Source organism: Psammomys obesus, unplaced genomic scaffold (genome assembly GCF_907164565.1).
Source record: "Psammomys obesus unplaced genomic scaffold, mPsaObe1.curated_primary_1811, whole genome shotgun sequence".
Classification (NCBI taxonomy): Eukaryota; Metazoa; Chordata; class Mammalia; order Rodentia; family Muridae; genus Psammomys; species Psammomys obesus.
The window spans coordinates 4331453-4339534 of record NW_026590062.1 but is presented as its reverse complement, the minus strand read 5'-3'; positions in this window follow the sequence as shown (position 1 = coordinate 4339534).

Here is an 8082-nt window from a genome sequence, read left to right as displayed (position 1 = left end):
GGCAGGTGTGCTGAGGGGTGGGAGGCTGGGGCTAGTAGGTCGGGCCTCCTTAACAGGCTTGGCATCCGGCCAGCTCTTTTGCTGTAAGTTTCGATTCTCAACATTTGTAGTTTCCCTTCTGTGACGTATGTAAACTGAAATTGGCTTGAGTTTGACCTTCTGGCGATACCTTGCCTAGATGACTCAGGCCAACTGCCCCCACCCTTTATATGGAAACTGAAGTTTGGAAAGAGAAAGAGCCTACTCACGGTTGTGGTTAAGGAATGAGGACTCTGGAGTCAAAGGGACACTTTGAAGTCCTGTGCTCTTTGTCAGAGGCTTAACTCTTGACCTCTCATATTGTATTTAAAAGAATTTTAAATTTTAAATTATATTTATGTATTTGGGGTTGGGGGGGTCATATGCCACGACACAAATATAGGGAGATAGGCAACAACCCACAGGGGTCAGTTTTCTGCTTCTGTCATGTGAGTTCCAGAAATCCTACTCAGGTCATTAGCCTTGGCAGCAATCACCTTTAACTGCTGAGCCATCTTGCTGATCCAGACCCTCACATTTGTGTGTGTGTGTGTGTGTGTGTGTGTGTGTGTTTGAGACAGGATTTCTCTGTGTATCTTTGGCTGTCCTAGACCAGGCTGGCCTTGAACTCTCTGAGATCCACCTGCCTCTGCCTCTCCGAGTGCTGACATTACAGGCATAAGCCATTAAGCCCACATTCTTAATGTACTAGGTGGGTTTAGTAATAATAGCTAGCTCATAAATTAGTGTTGGTAAAACCAAAGACTACTGAGCAGAGAAAATATATGGTCAAGGCAAGAATTTTTATTTTCTCTGAAAACATTTATTAAGTGACCATCGGACACCATACTGGGAAGATAAGATAGGATCAGTGTCTCATGTCCCCAAGGGCTCTCTGAGCGACAGTGCAGATGAGCAGGAGGGGAGATTCTCATGGGTGTGAAGCCCTTGACTGTCTCAATCCCAGCAGAATGACAAAGTTAGGACAACTAGGAATCATCCAGAAAAGGGGGCATAAGGCCCGATTAGAAGCTGACAAGTGGAAACAACCTTGGTGTCAGAGACTGCCAGGCTGAGTGTACCTTGGAATTTGGTGAGGAGAGGATGTACCTGGGTGGGAGAGCACAGTGCTGTTCACTCATTTATCCCCACTCTCCGGCTTTCCAGTATTGACTCATCATCTGAAAGCATTTACTGAGCATTTACTATGTCCCAGCCAGGTGAATATACCGATGAATAGACAAGAATCCCTGTTCCAGAGAACTTACATACTAGAGGTAGAAACATACTAGTAGGATTAATAGGTAAAATGAGAAGTAAGCAGAAAAATAAAACAGACAAAGGGGCCGATAGGGTGCGCTTGCGTGTGTGAATGATTTAGGTATGGGGCACGAGAGCGCACACTTGTTATCACAGCACTCAGGGAGGCAAAGGCAGGTGGCTCTCTGTGAGTCCAGGACAGCCAAAGCTACACAGAGAAACCCTGTCTGGAAAAACAACAACAAATCAGGGAAGGCCTACTTTGGCTGTCCTGGAACTTACTATGTAAACCAAGCTGGCCCCAAACTCAAGAGATTCACCTGCTTCTGCCTCCAGAGTACTGGGATTAAAGGCTTGTGCCACCACCACCCTGCAGTAAACTATTTTAAAAGTCAAGTCAACCCAAATGAAGATGCCTCTAACACAGAGATACAGGGACTATGAAAAGAAGAGAGAGAGAGAGTGTGTAGATGGAGCTCTGAAGAAGTTAAGGATTCAGAGTCTGAGGATATACAAGAGCTCAGCAAAGAAGAATAAGGAAGAGCAGGAGGGTGGAGAAAACTAGAATGTTCTGGAAGCCAAGTGATAATACTGTTTGAGAAAGAGGAAGCGGCCCGTTGAGTCACATGCCAGGTGAGTCTTTTCTACCTCTGTCCCTAAGGCAGCAGTGAACCGGAAGCATGGCGTGCAGTGAGTTCAGAATCTAGGACAACTGCTCTACCGCCTTCTGTACCGAGGACGGATGGCAGAAGTGCCAGAGTAGATGTAGGGGCATCAGTCTGGCACTGTGTGGTGGTCCAAGCAGGACACAGTGGGGAGCCGGCAGTGGTGGTGCACGCCTTTAATCCCAGCACAAGGGAGGCAGAGGCAGGCGGATGTCTGGGAGCTTGGAACCAGCCTGGTTGACACGGGGAGTTCCAGGTCAGCTGAGGCTATGTAATGAGACCCATTTGAAAGGAAGAAAGAAAAGGTGGGGCGATGGCTTGGGCCAGGATTGGACACAGAGAAGGTAGGGAAAGGGGGTAGGTTCTAAGTCTCTTTAGGAGGAAGCAGGGCAGGAGGTAGGAAGTGAGGAACAGGAGAAAGCAGGGATGATTGTTCCATCTTAGGCTGGGTCCTTGGGTCACCATTATAAAGGAGTGTGGCCACAGTGGAAGACGTGGAGGTGTCCACGAATGAAGAGGCAGAAGCTCCATGTGAAGACCACATTTGGGTTTTCTCGTCACACAAACGGTCACTAGTACCCTGAAGAAAGATAAATAGTGCTAAAACTTCAGTGATGGGAAGAGGGAAAGAAATGCATGCTGTCCTAATGGAGTGGCCGAAGGGGTGGGGCCAAAATCAGGAGTTTAAAAATCTTTCACATTGCATGCTTATGATAAGTGAAGAAACGCAGGTCCGAGCTTGAGGCCAGGCTGATCTACAGTGAGTTCCAGGACAGCCAGGGCTATAGAAAAACTCTTGTCTTGAAAAACCAAAACCAAAACAAAGGCAGGTCTGAGAGGGACCCAAGAAGTTGCTGGTGATAGAAGCAGTTCAGGTTGGTGGGAGGGGTGTGGGCATAAGTCAGGTTAGGGTGACTCGATGGTGATGCGATCGAAATGTGATTGGATTAGGCAACTGGGTAAGTCTGTGAGGGACTCTCCAGGGCCACTTACACCACGATGTTCTGTCCTAATTGATAGCTTAATTCACAAATGGATTCAAAGTTTGAACTGACTGTTGGGAGGTGGCGAACCTGCAGAAGGTAGGGTTGGGTTAGAGGAAGGGAATTACCATGCCCAGACCCTGTCCTGTCACTCCTGAACTCTGGTTCCTGTTTGCAATGACGTAAGTCAACCTTCCTAATGCTGCCACCCTTTAATACAGTTCCTCGTGTTGTGGTGACCCCCAACCATACGATTATCTCTGCTGCTACTTGATAACTGTAATTTTGCTACTGTTATGAATCATAGTATAAGTAGCTGATATGAAGGATATCTGATATGCCACCCCCGTGAAAGGGTCACTTGACCCCAAAGGGATGGCGACCCACAGGTTGAGAACCTTATGTCCCCGTCCACTTTGTTATGACAGACTGATACCTACTACGCAACAATGAACAAAATCAATTTTCTGCCTTTTGGGAAGTATCTTAGCGTCTTTCTGTCTCCTCCTCGTTGATGGTTTCTGAGCCTCGGTAGAGAAGGGTGTGGTATATGTCCCGCTGACGGCGGAGCACACCACATACCCTCGTTCTTTGCCCTTACAGCCAGCTATGGGTTCTAGGCCAGGTTTACAATACTGGGCATGTGTTTCCTCCTGTGGCATAGTCCTTAAATGCAACAGGACGCATACTTGTATAACATTCCTGCCTCTACTGCTCCCATGAGCCTATCTTGTAGACGACCTTTCTTTCACCCTTAGCAGCCTGCACAGCACTTCGCTGTACTATGAAAGCTAACCACCAGAGGGAGCTGCGCCATGCTACCGATTTGACTTCCCCAAGTCTGTGACATCACTATGTAGCCCAGCTGGTCTGGAATTCACTCTATAGACCAGGTTGTCTAAGCGCTGCCAGATTTTGCCTCTGCACCCGAGTGCTGAGATTAAAGGAGTATGCCATCATAGGCAGCGAGCAATAAGGTCTTAGCAAATTCTGGTGGACAGCTGAGAGCAATGGCAATAGCCTGTAATATTTTGGGAGTCTTCAGGGGACCCCTGACCTAACAGTTGGAGGCAAGGTATCCCAATCCTGTGCTGGGATTTTTATTTGGCAGTTTATAGCTTCTGGGAAGGGCATTGTTCCCTATGTAGGTTAACTCCAGCTAAAATATTTTACGTGAATGTATGTGGAGCTTACGAAATAGCAGGCTTCCGTGTAGCTTTTTTAGTGTTAGTTAACCCTCCCCATCCCCTTATCTGATCTATTATCAGCACCTAGTTCTTAAGTCGCTCCATATCATGACATTTTAAAGAGCGGTGGCGATTTTACAATTGGAAGTCAACGCAGACTGAAACTTCAGCATTCACCATGTGTTTATAGTGACATAATTTATTCACATATTCTTTCTGTTTACCTTCACGAAGCATCTTAGGGCCAAGCAACATCAATCATTTCACCACTCATTCTCTGGATGTCATTTGGATGTTTTAAAGAGGACATGGAGACAGTAGTGCATTGTCTTTCTGGAGTGTCAAATTGCAACTTAATTAAATAAGTTTCTGGGGAGAAGGAGGAGAGACAATTATTGGAGGAGTGCGGCTAGGTTTGGAGCAGGAGGCAGACGTAGGAAGATTGTCTTGGCTTGGAGTCTCTAGAATACAGAACATCAAAGGAGGACTTAGGTAAGGATGGTTTGTTCCTGAATGCTCTCAAAAAGGAGAGGGGGTAGGTCGGGAGGTAGAGATGGAAAATCCAAGAAATGTTACCTTGACAGCTGTGTGTGTGTGTGTGTGTGTGTGTGTGTGTGTGTGAGATGCAGGGTTTTCCAGAGGAACAGAACTGATAGGATGAATATTTATGAATTCATCAGCGTGGCTTGCAGGCTGTGATCCTCTGAGTCCAACAGAGAAGTCTTTCCACTTTGAATGATCCAATCAAGAAAAGTCCCTCACAGGTGTGCCCAGCTGGTTGGGTCTCAGTGGATTCCAGATGTAGTTGGGTTGACAACCAAGCTTAGCCATGATGATGTGTGTTGTTGGGGAATGTGTGTGTGGCGCACAGGTGTGAGCCTATGGGTGTGCACAGCCATGGGTATACACAGAGGCCAGAGAAAGGTCCCGGGTGTGTCTTCCTCTGTTCTCTGCCTTCCAGCCTTGGGGCATGGTCTCTCACTGAGCTGGAAGCTATGTTTACGCCAGACTCGCCATCAAGCTCCTGGGATCCACCTGTGTGCCCATCAGGACCAGAGTTACAGATCAACAGCTATGGCCTGCTTGTCACTGTGACTGCTGGGGACTCAAATTCTGTCCTCAGGGCTTGTAGAGCAAGACCTCTGTCCTCTGTCCTCTTACACATGGACCTCCCTACCCCCACATCTTCCCTACTGGGGTCTCTAGGAGCTGTGTAGAAAGTGCCATCATTAGATATATTCCTTTGACCCTAGGACTTCAGCACCATGGAGCAAATAAAGCCTTGGGTTGTTTTAACAACAGTGATGACAAAAAAGCGGCTTAATAAAAATGTTCCCTGATAGTTATTCTCTGCTGACAGAATGATCCAATTCAAGCCAAATTAAAGTATAATGGCAGGTTTCCTGGGGGCAGCTCTCCTGGGGGTTTACTGACCTCCAGGAGAGGGCCAGTGAACTCACCATGTGAAGGGAGACAAAAAGGGGTGGAACAGAGTGAGAGGAAATGCAGAGAGAAAGAGAGAGAACTAAAATGTCTGGATTATATGGTAAAGAGCCTCTGGGGGAAGCCCCTGGGCTGGGAAGTTCAGGTAGGGACCGAGGGATGCTGGGAGAACCTGGAGGCCAGGTCCAATTGGTTAAATAGGCACCTCAGCTGCTTGTCTGGGGTCTGACTCCCAAAACCCCAAATTCATCCCACTATAGCCTGAACACTCCTCTGCAATGCTGGCTTCCCAGAACTTTCTAGAAGCATCATATGGTCCCTTGGATCAGGGTATGGCCATACATCTTGCTGGAACACTGGTAATTGTGATAAAGGCAGAGGCTTTAAAACTGTGTGTAATCAAACCTCATGACCTTTCATACATGCTCAGGTCATACTGCTAGATAATGCAAACGCCTTTGTGAAAACACTGGTATTTTGTTGTTGAAGCAGATGGCTGTCTTGCAGAGAGAGTTCCCTATGCCCTCATTCCAGTAGAGCAAAGGCCTTTGTAAAACACCTCCCGTGGAAGAGCCAGAAATATGTAGGGAAAACTTGGGGAAAGTGTAAACAAGCTCTGGAGGGAATGTTGGGGTCCTTGGGTCTCTACTCCTCCATTCCTTATCCTTAGGCCTCAGATCACAGGAGCTAGCAAGGCAGTGTCTGTGATGTTCAGTGCTTGTGTGGCCCAGCCCTGGCATTTCTTCCTCACCTCCACGTCTCTGCTTTTGCAGCTGTTATTGGACAATTGCCAGACATGTGATGGAGGCTGTTCTGAAAGTCTAGCTTCGGGTAAGCTAGACCCAAGCAGATGAACCTTTCAGTAAATTCAGTCACAAGAAAATAAATGAGTGGTTCAGGATGACCCCATATGTGGTATACATAACTGGAAGGCACTTTGGCATCATTGGGGCTGTAGTATCCACATGGCAGTTGATTTTAGGAGCTAACTCACTTGCCCAGGGAGCAAACATTCTCTCTCTCTTTCTCTCTCTCTCTCTCTCTCTCTCTCTCTCTCTCTCTTTTTCTCTCCCTCTCTCCCTCCTTTCTCTGGAGAATCCTGGCTAACAGCATCCACTTATGCCGATGATTAATTACTCTTTTTTTTTTTTTTTTCCAAGAGAGGGTTTTTCTGTGTAGCCTTAGATGTCCTAGAACTCATTCTGTAGACCAAGCTGGCCTCAAACTCAGAGATCCACCTGCCTCTGCCTCCACAGTACTGGCATGTGCCACACCACTCAGCAGCCCACCCCCCCTTTTTCAAGACAGTCTACTTCGTAGCCTAGGCTGACCTTGAAATCTCTCTCTGTGGCCCAGGCTGTTCTGAAACTCATGGTAATTTTCCTGCCTCAGACTCCTGAATTCTGGGTTACATATGTGAACCACCACCTGGCCTTGACTTAGTTTTGCTTAAACTACTTTCATTTAGGCTCCTGTCCCTTGTGACCTGAAGGACCCTAAGATCGATAAGCTGGCTTGTCAACCTGGCTGGATCTGGACTCGACCAAAAGGCAGGCCACAGGACACAATTTTAGGGAATCTTCTTGAGTTCATCAGGTCATCTGAATAGGGAAGACCCACCCAAAATAAAAGTGGCTTCTTCTGGTGGCTGCCCAGGTAGAGGGCCGTGGAAGAAGAAGTCTGTGTTTTGCCTGCTTGTCCTTCCTCTAGTCCAGCTATCCTGTGGATGTGGCATTTTTCACCAATATTAGAACCAACGTCTCTGGGATTCCAGCATAGAGTGATGGATGACCGGCAGCTTTCCAGGCTTCTCCAGCCCTTGGCTGGCAGACTGGGATTGCTGCTGAGACATCCGGCCTTGTGGACTGAGCTTCTCCTGGATTCTTGGCCTCTCCAGGGTGAGGCAGCCATTGCTGGATCACCCGGACCATACCCTGTTCCCCAATCTAATGAATCCCCTTTTCATATGTATCCAGCCATTCGTTGTTCTGTTGTTCCTTTAGGGAACTCTGACTGATACAGATTCTTAAATGAACAAACGGGCAGAAAGCACAAATGGTCAGGAGACTGAAGGCATCCAGGAGGGTGTGGAGCCCTGGCTGGAGAGAAAAGGAAGTAAGCCTGGGCTGCAGAGGAAACAGAAGGCTCATTGCTCAAGGTCCTTCCTCCTTGAAATTTTAGCATTCCTTCTTTAATCTAGATCAAAGTTCACTGAGTTCCCCCTGGGTTCCCCTAATGACACCAGGTTCATCCAAGTCCTGATTTCTACAGGCTCCCAGAAGTCCCACAAGTATTGTGACTGCATGTATGCCTGCAGACCAGAAAAAAAGCACCAGATCTCATTGCAGATGGTTGTGAGCCACCATGTAGAGTTGGAATTGAACTCAGGACCTCCAGAAAAGCAAAAGGGCTCTTAACCTCTGAGTCATCTCTCCAGCCCCAGCCCCCAATATTTTTTCTTTCTTTCTTTCCTTCCTTTTTTCTTTCTTTCTTTCTTTCTTTCTTTCTTTCTTTCTTTCTTTCTTT